Source organism: Cololabis saira, chromosome 14, assembly GCF_033807715.1.
Source record: "Cololabis saira isolate AMF1-May2022 chromosome 14, fColSai1.1, whole genome shotgun sequence".
NCBI lineage: Eukaryota > Metazoa > Chordata > Actinopteri > Beloniformes > Belonidae > Cololabis > Cololabis saira.
In genome coordinates, this window is record NC_084600.1 from 44,767,558 (window position 1) to 44,785,001 (window position 17,444).

A 17,444-nucleotide genomic window follows, 5' to 3' on the forward strand; every position below is an offset into this window, starting at 1 on the left:
AACGATGGTTAACGATAGTTAACGATAGTTAACGTTACCTCACTGGCTGGCCAGAGAGAGAAGGACGTCGTCCTCTCTTTGTGTCTGTGGATCTTTTTTACTCTCCAGAACTGAACTATGAACTATGAACTCTAAATGCTGCGGCTGCTTTTGGATTAGCAAGCGAAGAGCGAAGAAAACGGAAGAACGGAGTATTAGAGCCAGAAAAATAGAAATATTTTAGAGGAGGAAGATTTTTTTTCATTATGCACTTTGAGAAAAAAGTCAAAATGTGGAGATTAATGTTGGAGTACAATTTCGAGAAAAAAGTCGAAATATCGAGAAAAAAGTCCAAATTTTGTGAATAAAGTTGAAATGTTAAGTAAAAAGGTGAATTGTCTTTACGATATTGATTGTAAACACATATCACACAATACAGTTGCATAACTTCAGAAACTTAACATTCCACTCCAAGGATGTTAGTTAGTTAGTTAGTTAGTTAGTTAGTTAGTTAGTTAGTTAGTTAGTTAGTTAGTTAGTTAGTTAGTTAGTTAGTTAGTTAGTTAGTTAGTTAGTTTGTAATTGTATTTACACTTAATTCTCGAAATTTCGACTTTATTCTTGAAATTTCAACTTTATTCTCGAAATTTCGGCTTTATTCACAAAATTTTATTTCAACTTTATTCTTGAAATTTCGACTTTATTCACGAAATTTCGACTTTATTGACGCAATTGTATTTCAACTTTATTCTTGAAATTTCGATTTTATTCTCGAAATTTCGACTTCATACTTAAAATTTCAACTTTATTCTTGAAATTTCGACTTTATTCACGAAATTTCAACTTTATTCACAAAATTGTATTTCAACTTAATTCTTGAAATTTCGACTTTATTCACGAAATTTCAACTTTATTCTCAAATTTTTTACTTTTTTCTCGACATTTCGACTTTTTTCTCAAAGTGCACAATAAACAAAAATCTTCCTCTCAGATATTTTTCTCCTAAAGGCCCTGATAATCTTATCTTCCGTAGAAGAGTTTGTTTTCACCGAGACTTTGACTGATTGGCCGAGACGTCGCCGGGTGGGAGGAGCCTCCTCACTTCACATGACATTTCATCTGATTTTTGCTTTTATTTTTATATTTTTATATGAATTTAATGATTTCAGATTCATAATCCCACGTTGAGAGATGATTGTTTGTTCCTGTGTATTTGCATATCTGTATATTTGTGTGTTTGCCGGTTCTGTTACTGTATCGTCTAATAGTGGACGTGTGTGCGTGGGAAATGTTTGTTTTTAGCTTTATTTATATGAAACATGGACTTTCTGTCACAATTTGACAATAGGAAACCAAGCACAGCTCACTTTAAGCTGTGTTGTTACCTTATTTTATTTTTTTTTAACGGTCAAAAGTAGATTTTTTTTCAAATCCAAAACTACATCCGGATGAAAATCTGCTGATAAAATACAAAAAGCTGACTTCTCCATCAGTATACACAGCAAAAACTCCAAATCTTACCAGGAATATTTGTCTTATTTCTAGTTAAAATGTCAAATTTTTAGTCAAAAAATCTCATTACACTTAAAACAAGATTCATTACCAGAAAAATAACTTATTTGACAATTTTCACCTGTTTCAAGTAAATTTTCACTTGAAATAAGTAGAAAAATCTGCCAGTGGGACAAGATTTATCTTCTTATTACAAGCAAAAAATCTTGTTCCACTGGCAGATTTTTCTACTTATTTTAAGTGAAAATCTACTTGAAACAGGTGAAAATTGTTGTTTTTTCCAGTGATGAGTCTTGTTTTAAGTGGAATGAGATTTTTTTTTACTAAAAATGAAACATTTTAAGTTACTAAAAATAAGGCAAATATTCTTGTTAAGATTTTGAGTTTTTGGGTTCTCTAGCGCCGCCCTAGTGGCTCCTGGAGCTTTTTCAAAAATATTTGAAAATGGAAATCGATGGGGAGGGAAATATATTTTTGGTTTTAATATGTTTTCTGTTGGAGGACAAACATGACACAAACATCCTGAACGTTTTCCAATGCTGTAAAAATGTGTAGAATAAATACAAAATTTCAACATTTCTGTTAACGAAGATTTGTACGGAAGAGAATCAGGGCCATGAGGAGAAAAAATATTGGAGAGGGGAAGATATTTTTTATTGAGAAAAAAGTTGAAATGTCGAGAAAAAAGTTGAAATTTCGAGATTAATATTGAAATAAAATTTCGAGAAAAAAGTCGAAATGTCAAGAAAAAAGTGGAAATTTCGAGAAAAAAGTTGAAATGTTGAGAAAAAAGTCAAAATTTTGTGAATAAAGGTTGAAATGTTGAGCAAAAAGGCGAAATTTCAACTTTATTCTTAAAATTGTATTTCAACATTAATCTCAAAATTTCAACTTTTGTCTCATCATTTCATGCAAGATAAAAAAGGGCCCTAATTCTCTTCCGTAGAGCATTCAACGTTTCTTGGAGCGAATCATTTGCATTCGTTGCCTGAATGCTTAGACTTTTCATATTTTGCGGCTCCAGACATATTGGTTTTTTGTGTTTTTGGTCCAACATGTTGGGTTTCCGACCCCTGATCTAAACTCTGATCACCTTTGTGTCTTTTCTTAAGAAAGTGCTTCCTGAATCAGCCGGATCAGCCACTAATTTAACTCCATTTTACTGTGAAGTTGCTGTTTAGTCTCAGTAACAAACATCGTCCAGGCTGAGATTCTTAAGTGGCTTAACACGTTCTTCATTCACCCTTTGGAAGATCTCAAAGTGTTTGGAACTAGAGCTAAGATATCCTTAAAGTATGGTATAATCTGAGGAGTAATTAATTATTTAACTTTGAGGATTTCGACACATGAGCCAAACAAGCGATGAATGTACAACACTCCAGAAACCAGTGCAGTATTTATGTCCCTCGTTAGCTCCTAGTTCTGTGTTTTCTACTCGTGTGATTCAAATATCAGTGTTTTCCAGGTGTTTTCAGGTTCCACATGTTAAACTCATCTGCACTTTTATTGTTATGTGTCATTCAGATCTAGTTTTGTCTTGTTTTTAACTCTTTTGGGGGAGCTGTTAGCCGTTAGCGAGCGACGGCTCCAACGTCAATCAAACCGTTTCAGACTCATTTCTGTAGAAAAAGCCTCAACTTGAACTTGATTCCAGCGACGGATCAGAGCGACGGCCAAGAATAAAGAACACGGACCTGTACATGTATTGAAAGCAAATAATAAATTCCTACTGATCTCTTTTGACAAGCACGAGTCGGATTTCATTTGTAACAAACTCAAACACAACGAGAGGAGAAGTGAGAGGTGACGTGAGGTTTGGATGATCTGCTGATATTTTTCTGATAATGGCTCTTGTTTTAAGTGTAATGAGATTTTTTGACTAAAAATTAGACATTTTAACTAGAAATAAGACAAATATTCCTGCTAAGATTTTGAGTTTTTGCAGTGAACGAGCTAACGTTTAGCAGAAACTAGCTACACTGCAAAAACTTAAAATATTACCAGGAATATTTGTCTTATTTCTAGTTAAAATGTCTAATTTCTAGTCAAAAAGAATCTCATTACACTTAAAACAAGACTCATCACTGGAAAAAACAACAATTTTCACCTGTTTCAAGTAGATTTTCACTTAAAATAAGTAGAAAAATCTGCCAGTGGAACTAGATTTTTTTGCTTGTAATGAGAAGATAAATCTTGTTCCATTGGCAGATTTTTCTACTTATTTTAAGTGAAAATTTACTTAAAACAGGTGAAAATTTATGTTTTTCCAGTCTTATTTTAAGTGTAATGAGATTTCTTGACTAAAAATGAGACATTTTAACTAGAAATAAGATTTAGAGTTTTTGCAGTGTTATTACATAATGTGGCAAAATCTATTACAAAATGGGGCAGTTTATTACAAAATGCGGCTTTATAACAAAATGAAATGAAAAAGTTATTACATTTTGGATGTTTATTGCTACTCGTGCCACGAGTCTGTTGGGATCAAACCGACTCATTTCTGTAGAAAAAGCCTCAACTTGAACTTGATTCCAGCGACGGATCAGAGCGACGGCCAAGAATAAAGAACAAGGACCTGTACATGTATTGAAAGCAAATAATAAATTCCTACTGATCTCTTTTGACAAGCACGAGTCGGATTTCATTTGTAACAAACTCAAACACAACGAGAGGAGAAGTGAGAGATGACGTGAGGTTTGGCTGCAGATCTGGACTGAACGAAGCTCAGTGACGTTATCTAGCACAGAGTTTTTAACTGGTTTTATTGAACTATTTATCTATTGAACAAAATTATGTAGGGTATACAATAAAAGGGACATGAAACAAAACAATCAATTATCTACAGCAGAGGTTTTAACTGGTTTAGTCCCAGTCCCACCATTATAACATAGAAGCAAATTCTTTTGGGGATGTTTGTTTTTATTTTGCACCTTGATTTTAAAAGGAACCCTGGCTATTAAGACATGTAGGTCTTAAAAGATAAATGTTGGTATCAATTATAACAATGTGATATAAAAAACCTTGTTGATGTCTTCGTTTTTATAAAATTTGAAAATATAATTTAACATGTAGGTCGCCATTGTTGTTTACATTCTGGGTAGTACGTCACACGGTGGCTCCTGCTAACCCCCGTCCACTGTTTTACACCCAGAAACAGATGAAAACACAGCTAAACAGGTGACGGCGCACCAGAAACACAGATCAAAACACAGCTAAACATTAAGGTGACGGCGCACCTACAAAAAAGTAAAAAAAAAAAAAAAAAAAAGTGCCGCACCATAAAGCATGAACTATAAAAACACCATAAAACTCAGATAGACTAACAGACCACACGTTTCAACTAACAGATAGCCGATGCTACAATAAAAACCCCAGCCAGATCTGGCGTCATTAAATTAAATAAAGATGTTCTTGCCTATTTGATGCGAAGTCTGCGCCTCCCGTTTCGTCAAAGTCCCGGGCCAGTCCCCTCCGCCTCTGGTCTGTCATCAAACCATCAAAACCCAGCACCGAGGCCGGTTTTAGAGGGGAGAGGGGGGGCTATGCCCACTCAAACGTGCATATTGCCCACCGGCGTCTCCATCCCGGCGAGAGCGGAGAGCGGATGGCGGTGCGCTGCAGGCTCATAGAGCCACGGCTACGCCGTCTACGGCGTAGGCTAATGCACTGGTAAGATGCGCACGACATTGATCATTTTTGCAGATCTCCCGTGCATCACAGAACTTTGATCCAGTTTGCCTGAACCGAGACGTCTTATGGGCTCCCTCGTCAGCCTCCACGGCCGGGAGAGTGCTGCTCATCTATGTTTTGGATACCTGTCCCAGTTAAACTAACGGGGCTTATCTTCCCAGAGCCACCGCTCTACGTCATCGCCCCCAGAATGCATTGCGCAGGTAAAACATGGCGCCTCCCGCAGGTCAAAATATGTAATAAACATTGTAGATTTTTAAAGCAATTAGATTATTTTATGTGTTTCTAACAACATATTTTAGTACAAGAGAACAATTGTGGCTAATTAGGGACTACAAGTCTTAATAGCCAGGGTTCCTTTTAAATACGAGTATGGGCCTATATAGGCTATTTATTTGCATCAGTGTCTATTTTTATTTGCACCTTTTGCTATAAAAAAACAACACACGCTTTCTTTTACAGTCCAGTTTCACTTTAATTAATGGGTAAATATCAGGTAATTATTTCTGTACTTAATGAGGAAGTACCAGGTAATATTATGGAAACAACACACGCTTTCTTTTACAGTCCAGTTTCACTTTAATTACTGAGTAAATCCAGGTAAAAATGTCTGTACTTATTGGGTAAATACTTAGGAAATAGAATTACTGGGCAAGTAACTACAAGGTAAGTACCTGGATTACCAGGTAAAACATGGTAACTATCAGGTTAATTACAAGGTCAATAGAGTCATTTACACCCTCGGGGGAACATGCACCAATCCATTGATAATACATAAATCAATAATGAATGAGTAAATACCCGGTAGTTATCCATGAAATGTATAGTAAATACAAGGTAACTACATGGTCATTGAAGTGTAATTAGCTGGTAACTACCTCAAATATAGGTTATAATTTCCTGGTAGTTTGCAGAAAAATACTTAGTAATTACCTGGTACTTACTTAGAAATAATTAATGTAATTTCAGAGTAATTACATGGTAAAATGACTGGTAGTTACCAATATTAACCTAGTAAATACCTGTAATTTCCCTCATAGTTCCATCTAATGTCTTTGTAATTACCTAGTAATGTTTAGTTTAAACAACCAGGTATTTACCATGTAATTACATGGTAAATACACATAATTACATGGTACAAGAAAATACGTAATAATTACCTAGTACTTACTGGGTAAATTACCCGGTAGTTACCATGTAATTACCTTGTAAATACAAGGTACTACTAGGTAATTACAGTGTAATTACCATGGTATTACCTGGTTATTACTGCACTGTAAAAGAAAGGGTTACCATATAGATTTGTGAATAAAACTCATTATTTACAGTTTTAGGGTTGTCGCCCCACATGATCAAACTGTGACGTATTCACTGCAGCAGTTAGAAAGGGGATTTATTTGTAAAGATGAGAGAGAGTACTGACCTGCCAGTTGTCTCTCTGGGACGGTACGGTACGGACTTACGGTTGGCAAGGATTATGTTTAAATAGTTTTAATGTGATTTAAAACCAGTTGTCCAAACAGAAGTCAAGGCCGGACGATCGCCCCACATGATGTTTTCACACTTCAGATGGCAGAAAATGACCAATAACCAGTTTTGCGTGCGAGCGTGCGTTTTGCGTGCGGGCGTGCGTTTTGCGTGCATTCGTTCTTTTTCGTGCGTTTTCGACATTTCGACTTTTTTCTCAAAATTTCAACTTTTTTTCTGACTTTTTTCATCAAAATGTCAACCTTTTTCTCAAAATTTCAACTTTTTCTCAAAATTTCAACTTTTTTCTTGACTTTTTTCTCAAAATTTTGACTTTTTTTCCGACTTTTTTCATCCAAATTTCAACTTTTTTGTCAAAATTTCAACTTTTTTCTGACTTTTTTCATCAAAATTTCAACTTTTTCATCAAAATTTCAACCTTTTTCTCAAAATTTCAACTTTTTTCTCAAAATTTCAACTTTTTTTCTCAAAATTTCAACTTTTTTCTCGACTTTTTTCTCAAAATTTTGACTTTTTCATCCAAATTTCAACTTTTTTCTCAAAATTTCAACTTTTTCTCAAAATTTCAACTTTTTCATCAAAATTTCAACTTTTTCATCAAAATTTCAACTTTTTTCTCTAAATTTCAACTTTTTTTCTCTAAATTTCAACTTTTTTCTCAACTTTTTTCTCAAAATTTTGACTTTTTCATCCAAATTTCAACTTTTTTCTCAACATTTCGACTTTTTTCTCGACATTTTGACTTTAAGTGCATAATAAAAAAAAAAACTTGTTTAGATAAAATAAGAATGGGCACATGTAGAAGGACGGTATTAGACATACCTTATATTTTTTATTCATTTTTATGTTTATTATTAGGTACAAAGTTCCATCGGACAGAAAAAGCGTCACGTCTTTGACCCAGAAACTAAAATCAGTGTTTCTAGGTCAGTACAAGTGTCTGATTGTGGAAAAAGCTCAGCTGATGCTCCTCAGAAGGAACAGCTGTCTAACTTCACCGTTATAATCTCTGCAGGATTCTACAGAATCTCTGCAGGATTCTGCAGAATCCTGCAGAGATTCTGCAGAATCTGCAGCCCCATCGGGTCGAGCGTCTCGCTGCACGAACGTCAGCAGAAACGGCGCCAACTCGACCCTCAAGACTCTCAGCTGGAGTTTACAAGCTGCAGTATTTATCCACGTGTTTGAGCTGAAACTCCAGCCAGAATCTCTGCTGTTGTGTTGTTTATGCAGGTCCACAGATAAAACGTGACCTTATTATTCAAACCAACAAAGAATAAATAAACGGAAACGTCACGGAGGGCAGGAATAACCACAAACTGTTTCAGCTTCTGCAGCTTCAGCTTCTGCACCAGAAATGAAACATGTTTCTCTCTTGACGTTCAGTCCTCTGAAAACCGGAGCAGAGACTGTTTGGTGAAGCTCGTGCCGGTTAAAGGTCAAAGGTTATCTCTCCTGCAGGGCTTTGGGAACAGCTGAGCCCTCTGGGAGTCTCGGCCTGTAAACAAACTCCGCTCCGCTCTGGTTCCAGTCCAGGTGTCTCGGGTTCCAAACGTTCATCAGTCCAGTTTAATTACTCCAGGAATCACTACTTAGTTTAATTACAGCAGGAATCTTAGTTTAATTACAGCAGGAATCGCTGCTGTTGCATAAACAGAAACAGAAACGGTTCCTGCAGATGTGGATTCTTGAGCCGTGAACCGCTCCTGCTCCTCCACCCGATGGATGGATGAAGGTCAGAGACGGAGAGGAATGAGTCTTAGGCTCCGTTTCCACGTAGCATAAACGCTGGTGTTTTCATGCGTTTTGACCGTTCGTTTACAGGAAAACGAAGCTCAAAGTCTCCAAAAAACATCATTTATGAAAACTCCGTACAAAGTGGAGATTTTTAAAACCTCCGTCTTAACTTTTTTCTCGAAATTGTTCAACATTTATCTCGAAATTTGGCCTTTTTTCTCAAAATTTTGACTTTTTTCTCGAAGTGCATAATAAAAAAAAAAACTGCTTGTAAACGGAGAGAAACTGACATTTATTCTTCAGAACGTCACATTATGAGACAGAAACGTCACCAGCGTCATGAGTGACACCTGTGGTTACAATTAGTTTGTAACTGTGGCAGGGTGGAGGAGCTGCAGCCACTCAGGTTGATTAGGGCACAGGTGGCCCCAATCAACCTCTCCACCCTGCCTGGCTTGATAAGGCATGGCTGCACAGCAGAAAGGGTCTCTGGTCTGCTGTGAAGGAGCTGAAGCACGCGTGTTGGGTGAAATAAAAGAGTTCTTGCACTGAAACTCCGTGTCCTCTGTCCTGTCGGTCGGCCCCGGTAGCACTCGCCGTGCTACACTGCCTAGACAGCATCACCCAGCAGCTTCAGCTTCAGTCTGACCACCACTCTCAGCAGCAGCTTGTCCTCTTATAAGGCTGGCAGGGTGGAGAGGCTGACGGGCCACACCTGTGTCCCGTCAGCCTGAGTGGCTGCAGCTCCTCCACCCTGCCACAGTAACCGTCAATATTTTCTTGTATTTTACCTGTTTTATATTCTAAAGTCACACTTAAAAGTAACTCCACTTCTCTGCCACTCCAAACCAAAGACTCTGGTTCATCTTGGAAGTAACTGGAAGTTACTCGTGTCATTTGTTGATGTTTGAGAGAGAGAAATGTGAAGGTTAATTTCTGCTGTAGAAGCTGAAGGTGCAGAAGCTGAACCGCAGTTGTGGTTATTCCTGCCGTCCGTGACGTTTCTGTTTATTGTTCTCTGTTGGTTTGAATAATAAGGTCACATTTTATCTGTCAACCTGCATAAACAACACAACGCCAGAGATTCTCGCCTGGAGTTTCAGCTCGAGACACGTGAATAAACAGCTATTTATGCGGGTTCGTGGAAATGACGGTATTTTTCAAAACGTAGAGGGGGAAATGGCTGCACAGAAATCCATAGATTTGCAGTTTGCACACTTGAATATTCCTGGCTTGAAGGGTTTTAAGGTTTTAGGGGTTTAGGGTTTTAGGGGTTTAGAGTTGAAGGATTTTAGGGTTGAAGGGTTTTAGGGTTTTAGGGTTGAAGGGTTTTAGAGAGTTTTAGAGTTGAAGGGTTTTAGGGTTTTAGAGTTGAAGGGTTTTAGAGTTGAAGGGTTTTAGAGTTGAAGGGTTTTAGAATTTAGAGTTGAAGGGTTTTAGAGTTGAAGAGTTTTAGAATTTAAAGTTGAAGGGTTTTAGAGTTGAAGGGTTTTAGGGTTTTAGGGTTGAAGGGTTTTAGGGTTTTAGAGTTGAAGGGTTTTAGGGTTTTAGGGTTGAAGGGTTTTAGGGTTTTAGAGTTGAAGGGTTTTAGAGTTGAAGGGTTTTAGGGTTTTAGATTTGAAGGGTTTTAGAGTTTTAGAGTTGAAGGGTTTTAGGGTTTTAGAGTTGAAGGGTTTTAGAGTTGAAGGGTTTTAGGGTTTTAGAGTTGAAGGGTTTTAGGGTTTTAGAGTTGAAGGGTTTTAGAGTTGAAGGGTTTTAGAGTTGAAGGGTTTTAGAGTTGAAGGGTTTTAGAGTTGAAGGGTTTTAGAGTTTTAGGGTTGAAGGGTTTTAGAGTTGAAGGGTTTTAGGGTTTTAGAGTTGAAGGGTTTTAGAGTTGAAGGGTTTTAGGGTTGAAGGGTTTTAGGGTTTTAGAGTTGAAGGGTTTTAGGGTTTTAGAGTTGAAGGGTTTTAGGGTTGAAGGGTTTTAGAGTTGAAGGGTTTTAGAGTTGAAGGGTTTTAGAGTTGAAGGGTTTTAGAGTTGAAGGGTTTTAGAGTTGAAGGGTTTTAGGGTTTTAGGGTTGAAGGGTTTTAGAGTTGAAGGGTTTTAGGGTTTTAGGGTTGAAGGGTTTTAGAGTTGAAGGGTTTTAGGGTTTTAGAGTTGAAGGGTTTTAGAGTTGAAGGGTTTTAGGGTTGAAGGGTTTTAGGGTTTTAGAGTTGAAGGGTTTTAGGGTTGAAGGGTTTTAGAGTTGAAGGGTTTTAGAGTTGAAGGGTTTTAGAGTTGAAGGGTTTTAGAGTTGAAGGGTTTTAGGGTTTTAGGGTTGAAGGGTTTTAGAGTTGAAGGGTTTTAGAGTTGAAGGGTTTTAGAGTTTTAGAGTTGAAGGGTTTTAGGGTTTTAGGGTTGAAGGGTTTTAGAGTTGAAGGGTTTTAGAGTTGAAGGGTTTTAGGGTTTTAGGGTTGAAGGGTTTTAGGGTTGAAGGGTTTTAGGGTTGAAGGGTTTTAGGGTTTTAGGGTTGAAGGGTTTTAGGGTTTTAGAGTTGAAGGGTTTTAGAGTTGAAGGGTTTTAGAGTTGAAGGGTTTTAGGGTTTTAGGGTTGAAGGGTTTTAGAGTTGAAGGGTTTTAGAGTTGAAGGGTTTTAGAGTTGAAGGGTTTTAGAGTTGAAGGGTTTTAGAGTTGAAGGGTTTTAGAGTTGAAGGGTTTTAGGGTTTTAGGGTTGAAGGGTTTTAGAGTTGAAGGGGTTTTAGAGTTGAAGGGTTTTAGAGTTGAAGGGTTTTAGGGTTTTAGGGTTGAAGGGTTTTAGAGTTGAAGGGTTTTAGAGTTGAAGGGTTTTAGAGTTGAAGGGTTTTAGAGTTGAAGGGTTTTAGGGTTTTAGGGTTGAAGGGTTTTAGAGTTGAAGGGTTTTAGAGTTGAAGGGTTTTAGAGTTGAAGGGTTTTAGAGTTGAAGGGTTTTAGGGTTGAAGGGTTTTAGGGTTTTAGAGTTGAAGGGTTTTAGAGTTGAAGGGTTTTAGGGTTTTAGAGTTGAAGGGTTTTAGGGTTTTAGAGTTGAAGGGTTTTAGGGTTTTAGAGTTGAAGGGTTTTAGGGGTTTTAGGGTTGATGTTTTTTAGGGTTGAACAGTGTTTTACGTCATCAGTTTGAACTGAAAAAGCATCAAACGTGTCGTCCTGCTCCTCACTGGAGTTCTGTCCAAGACTCCAAAGTGTTTGGCGAACACAAACACACACATGTGTGTGTAGTGAACACAAACACACACATGTTTGGGTTCGGGGCCGAGAATCTGTCACTTTTACGTGCAGGTTCCAGTTTTTCTCCGTCTCACTGACGTAACGTCCTGGACTTTTCACCTGCAGAGTTACAGAGTTACCGTCTCCTCCGGAGCAGGAGTCAAACGTAAAAACGCTAAATTTACTCCGTTTTAACCTCAGAGTTACACTCTAAAAAGTAATTCAGTTGCCTTGTAAATATAACCATTTAGAAAATGTATATTAGCTTAATAAAATCTCTAATTATCACGTATGAGATTGTTTTAATTGCAGATGCCAAAATAAATGAGTAAAAATCCAACTGTTAATTTTGTGTAAAGTGTATCTATTGTTATATTTAATTGCATGAGAATAAATTAGTTTTTGATAAACTGGTAATATTTTTAAAATATGCTCAATAACTGTGGGTGGGTTTCCATCATAATATTTGAGAATGGATTAGTTATACAGATGACTTTAACTAAATAGAATTATTACTGATTCCAACTCAATATCTTTAGTCTTTTGTGAAGACCCACCCATTAGACACAGTTACCTGCCTCTGATTGGCTAGAGACACTGAACTTTGACGTCAGGCGCATTTTCAAATCCAAGCGCAAACGGAGGACACGGAAAAGACAAGCAACGAACTTTTCCAGCCATTTCATCAAAAAGAGCAGCAGTCTTGGTAAGTACACATCCAACAAATGTTAATTAAATATTGAATGTGTCTTCATATTCTACTTGTTTAGTCGGACGTGACACTAGCCATGTTTCACATGATGCTCGTCTGTTTCAAGGCGGGAGGGCAGAGTAAAACTACCCCCCCGAAAAAAAGACTTTACCCGTTTCAACCATTTACAACACGCTGTGTATTATGACATTCATTGCCTACACATAATTGTAGGCATTTATCGGTTATATGACCGTGATTTTAAAAATTCAAAATGTGATATTAGGTGAAAGGTCCGCATGTGAAAATATTGTGTTAATGAACCGGTCGCATTTCGCTCCGCGAAGGGTCTATTTTCTTCCGCGGTGCTTTTTCTCCTCAAGCAGCCATTAGGCATTCATTGCATTTTCTGCTGCATTTTCAAGAACAAAGTTCCTTCAATAAATTTTCACGGTGATATTTTGAACTGGGCTATGGTTATTATCCTTGGGGAGGATTGACATGTTGAGTCATTTAGATTTTTAAGTAGATTTTTCATTAGATACATTTTTTATAATTAGTATGACAGATATTAGTCAACGTTTTTGAATGAAAGTAACATTAAAACAATCTGTTGGTTCCCCTTTTAACACTATTGTATTTATCATCCTTTTTCTTTTCTGTTTTACAGTTAATGGAATGGAGGTGTAAACTCTGCACATCTGTGGAGTCATCAAAAGGGACACATTCAGCAAACTAGAGGGGTCGTGATCCAGTGTCTCATCGACCATCTGGGAGAAGATCCCAGTGACTTGATCAAGGACTTTGAAGTAAGTAAAATTAAGTGTTTTAACAATACGTGGTTTAAATAACCTATAAATTATGATGAGATGCGGTTTATAAGTCAAGCATATTTATTTTCCAATCTCAAAAATATATTTACAAATGCACATTTATATGTCACATTTTCATATATCTATATTTATAAAGACATGCAAATTTATAAATGTAATTTTTTATATATATATAGTCAGACAATCCTATCCCCATATTCAACTGGTTGGCTGTATGTAGCACAGCATCAACATTTAGAATAATACCTTAAACATCATCATTGCATCATTGGTGAGATTTTATTTTGCTTTATTCCATGACTGCATCGGTGAAAGTTGCCCATTGTGTGTCTATAAAACGAAACAGTCTGAAAGTGAGCTCTTACCAATTGTCTTAATGTGTGCAGGATGCTGCTGGTGCTCCTGTCAGCATAGAAGAGGAGTTGTCCACAGAAGTGATGAAAATCTACCTGCTGCCGAACCAAGGAACTACTGACGTAGGCATTGTGATTGAGGGAATCCCTGTCCTCACCAACCTTGGGATCTTAGCAGAGCCTGCTGCCATCTCCTGGGACTGACCTACGTCTTCGATTTGAAGTACCCCGCAAAGCTCAAACATAGCTTTGAGGTTTTCCAGAAGGTGCTGCTTCAGCTAGACCCTCTACATCTTTCACCCAAAGTTCAGAGACTGAAGAAATGTCTTCTTACTTAGTTAAGGAACTATGGTTCAGCAAAATGCTCACAGGTTTAAAGGTATCGTCTGTTTGCTGCCACTGTTCCAGATTGTGATTGAAGAGTTCTTGATGTTCACTGAAAGTGGATTTGTTGAGTGACAAATGTTTTAATATGGAGATAACATTTGTTTTTTTTTTCTTTTTTGGGGGGGGGGGGTTTATTGTATTTTACATTAAACTAAGACTACAATTGAAACTGCCAAACAGCCCATGGCTGCTTTTGTGGTAATGACTTACTGTCATTTTAAAGGGCTCATAGTTCCTGTTGCACTGTTGGATGGATGCACAGCACGCAAGCACTTTTACCTTTTCTTTTTTTGTTTAACCAAAGTGAAATGTTAAAGTTTTATACAATAAAAATAATTGACTGTATAATTGCCTTGTGTATTCATTTAGACAAGGGTGAATGAACATTTATTTTTATAATTATTTATTTATATATATATATATATATATAAAATTAAAATAAATAAATATATAATACAGTTAATATTGAGTATAGGCAACACATTTGTTTTGTTAAATCATACACTCATATTCAGTCGGATAAACCAAGCATTCCCGTTGTATATACTCAATATTTTATGTGGTTTTGACTTAAGTTTTCTATTGCATATTTATGCACATCTACTCAATTTTTTCATACCGAGTTGCTTAACATTGCTATTTAGATTTGCTTAAAGGTTTTAATTGCACTTACTCAATTTTTTAGGTTTATTTTACACAATTGCATGGCAGTCAAATTTACTCAATATGTATGAGTGTAAAAATGTTTCACCCATTTTATTGAGTAGGTAGGCGTTTTTGTTTTTAGAGTGTACCGTCTCCTCCGGAGCAGGAGTCAAACGTAAAAACGCTAAATTTACTCCGTTTTAACCTCGTCCCCCTCGGTTTGGACTTTGGACATTTTCATGACTCACAAGATTCACGGAGGGAAAACAGTCGCGGGGCCGTTTGGCTCTCGTTTCCTCCCAACTCTATTTTTAGAGAGTTTCCACTTTTCCTCTGTGGTGTCAGCGAAGCAGGAATGACGGGAGAAGCTGCAGCTTCAGTGGAGCAGGAATGACGGGAGAAGCTGCAGCTTCAGCGGAGCAGGAATGACGGGAGAAGCTGCAGCTCAGCCGACGTGAAGCTGGTTCTCATTTACTCTGACCTTCATCTGCAGGACGAACCCTCGCTAACTCGCTAACGTCGCCCAGGACCAACCCTCGCTAACTCGCTAACGTCCCAGCAGGAGAGAATGAATGAATGAATGAATGAATTTATTAAAGGATTTGCCCCTTGAGATGTGCATCTCATTTTCCAGGGGGTCCCAAGAAAACAAACAGCATTACAATATAGACATACATGATACTCCCACACACAACCCCTACCCACATAAGTCTAGTTACACAATAGACTAATTGGCTGGGAGGGAATTCATGAAAAACGTGCACTTGGTGACTAGTTTTTGATATTTGGCAAGGTGGTAGTTATGGACATAAGGTTTTCAAAAACCACCGCAAACAAATTGGGACGGCCCCCTAGTGGCCGGTTTGCAGAACATTCAAAATGAATCAATAAGCGATAAGGAGATAGAGGCAGAATTGTAGGTGTTAGTGAGTTTAAATATGCACAGCTGATGTTTTATGTGTGTGTTATTTTAACAAAATCCTATTCTTTCACTGTGACTTAGTTCTGAGGTTCTGTTCATCTTAAACCTGAATGAAGCCACTGTTCTCACCCAATCAGATTATTGATACAGCGATAGTGATGTGTCCAATAAACAGAAAATTGCATTCCTTGGGGGTGAAAATATGAGACTAGAGCCCTATTTAATCTTTCTATGTGACTTAATTCTAGAGATATGGAGTTTTTTGGACAAAAAATGACCTTGAAAATTAAATTTGACCTTCAACGTGACATTGAAATAGGAAATTTATCTCAGAATTGAATTCCTAGCACCAAAAAAGTAGAGAAAGTGATAATAAACAACAATCTAGGACTAAGAGAAGCTGAGATTTGACCTTTGCTCTTTTCGGCGGGAGTCATTTAGAATTTTCTGCAAACCGGCCACTAGGGGGCGTTTTTGAAAACCTTATGTCCATAACTAACACCATGCCAAATATCAAAAACTTGTCACCAAGTGCACAATCTTTATGATTTTTGACACATTCTCTCCCAGCTAAATTGAATAACCGGAACAGTGAATACATAAATAAATTAAAAACATAGGCAATATGTTTTAAGGTGAGAATATAATGACAACTTCAAACAATGAAAAGATACCTCTTTGAATGTGTCGAACGCAAAAAGAGAGGAAGATTATTCCAATCTGATGGAGCTTTAAAATGAAATTATCTTTTATCTTTAACCTCTTTTGAAATTCTAGGAACAAAGAAAAAAGGAAAATGCATATGTCCGAGTGAGTATGGAGAGTTCTTTAGAATCATGAGTTATTTTAAATATGGAGGAAAAACAGTGAAAATAAAGACATTTAAAAAGGAAGTGAATCCAGTGAAACTGACTCTAGATTTGGGTTGAAAACAGTTCCATGAATCAAACATAAAACAATGACGTGTTTCTGAAAGGACAACGTAACACAAATCTACATAATGAATTAAATAATACAGTCAGAGGTTTAAGATGGGAATCTGGAGTATTTTGATAAACAATATCTGCATAATCATCAAGTATGAGTTGAGAAATGAACCTTTTTTTGACAGGAAGTGAGAAACTGTTTGAACGGTAAAGTGAAGCTTTTTTAACAGTATAATAAATGTGAGGCTTAAAGGTTAAAGTTCCGGGTCCAAAGTCCAATATATCTGAATGTGTCAACTTTATCAACAAGAGATCCATCGGAAAAATAAATATGAAAATCAGATGAACGGGATCGGAGGTGACGATGTGATATTTGCAGGACAGTTGTTCCAGATACACAGTGATTTTTTACGTTGGTTCAGGTCTTTGGTTTTTCAGATAATAAAGTTCCTCTCTTGTTGTATCTGGTGTCCCTTGTTTTAAACAGATTCTGGATCCAAAAACGCCGTCAGGTTTTGTGTTTCTTCGCTGCAAACCAGCGCTTGACCTGCGATGCTCCGTCAATTAGTGAGAAATTGCAAGAATTGAGAGGAACAATTTGAGTGTTGGTGCAGCCCGAGCCTTTTCCCAATGCCATTTGTTTATACGCTGATAAAAATAGCTGCACTAATCAGTTTTAAATGTTAGAAAAATAAACTGTTCCCTGAATCGCGCTGCACTGCAATCAGTCAGAGAAGCAAGTTATGAAAAATGCTTTTAAAATAATTCTTCCCCTCAAGTCCCGAGTGTTTCCTTTGCAGGAGTTTGCAGGTGTCGAGGAACCGGGTCTGAACCGTTCAGGTGACAGTCAGCAAACAGGCTTTAATCAAATCAAATCAATCTTTATTTGTTTAGCGCTTTTCATACAAAATAAAAAATGCAACACAAAACACTTTACATAAAACATAAAACTTAATAAAACTTAATAATTAACCACAGCGGTAAAACCAGGACGACCACAGGCCCCACAATACGGTTTGACGTACATGAACGAAAATCGCTACACACCTGTATCATGGCACAACTTAAAGAAAAGTCTATTGG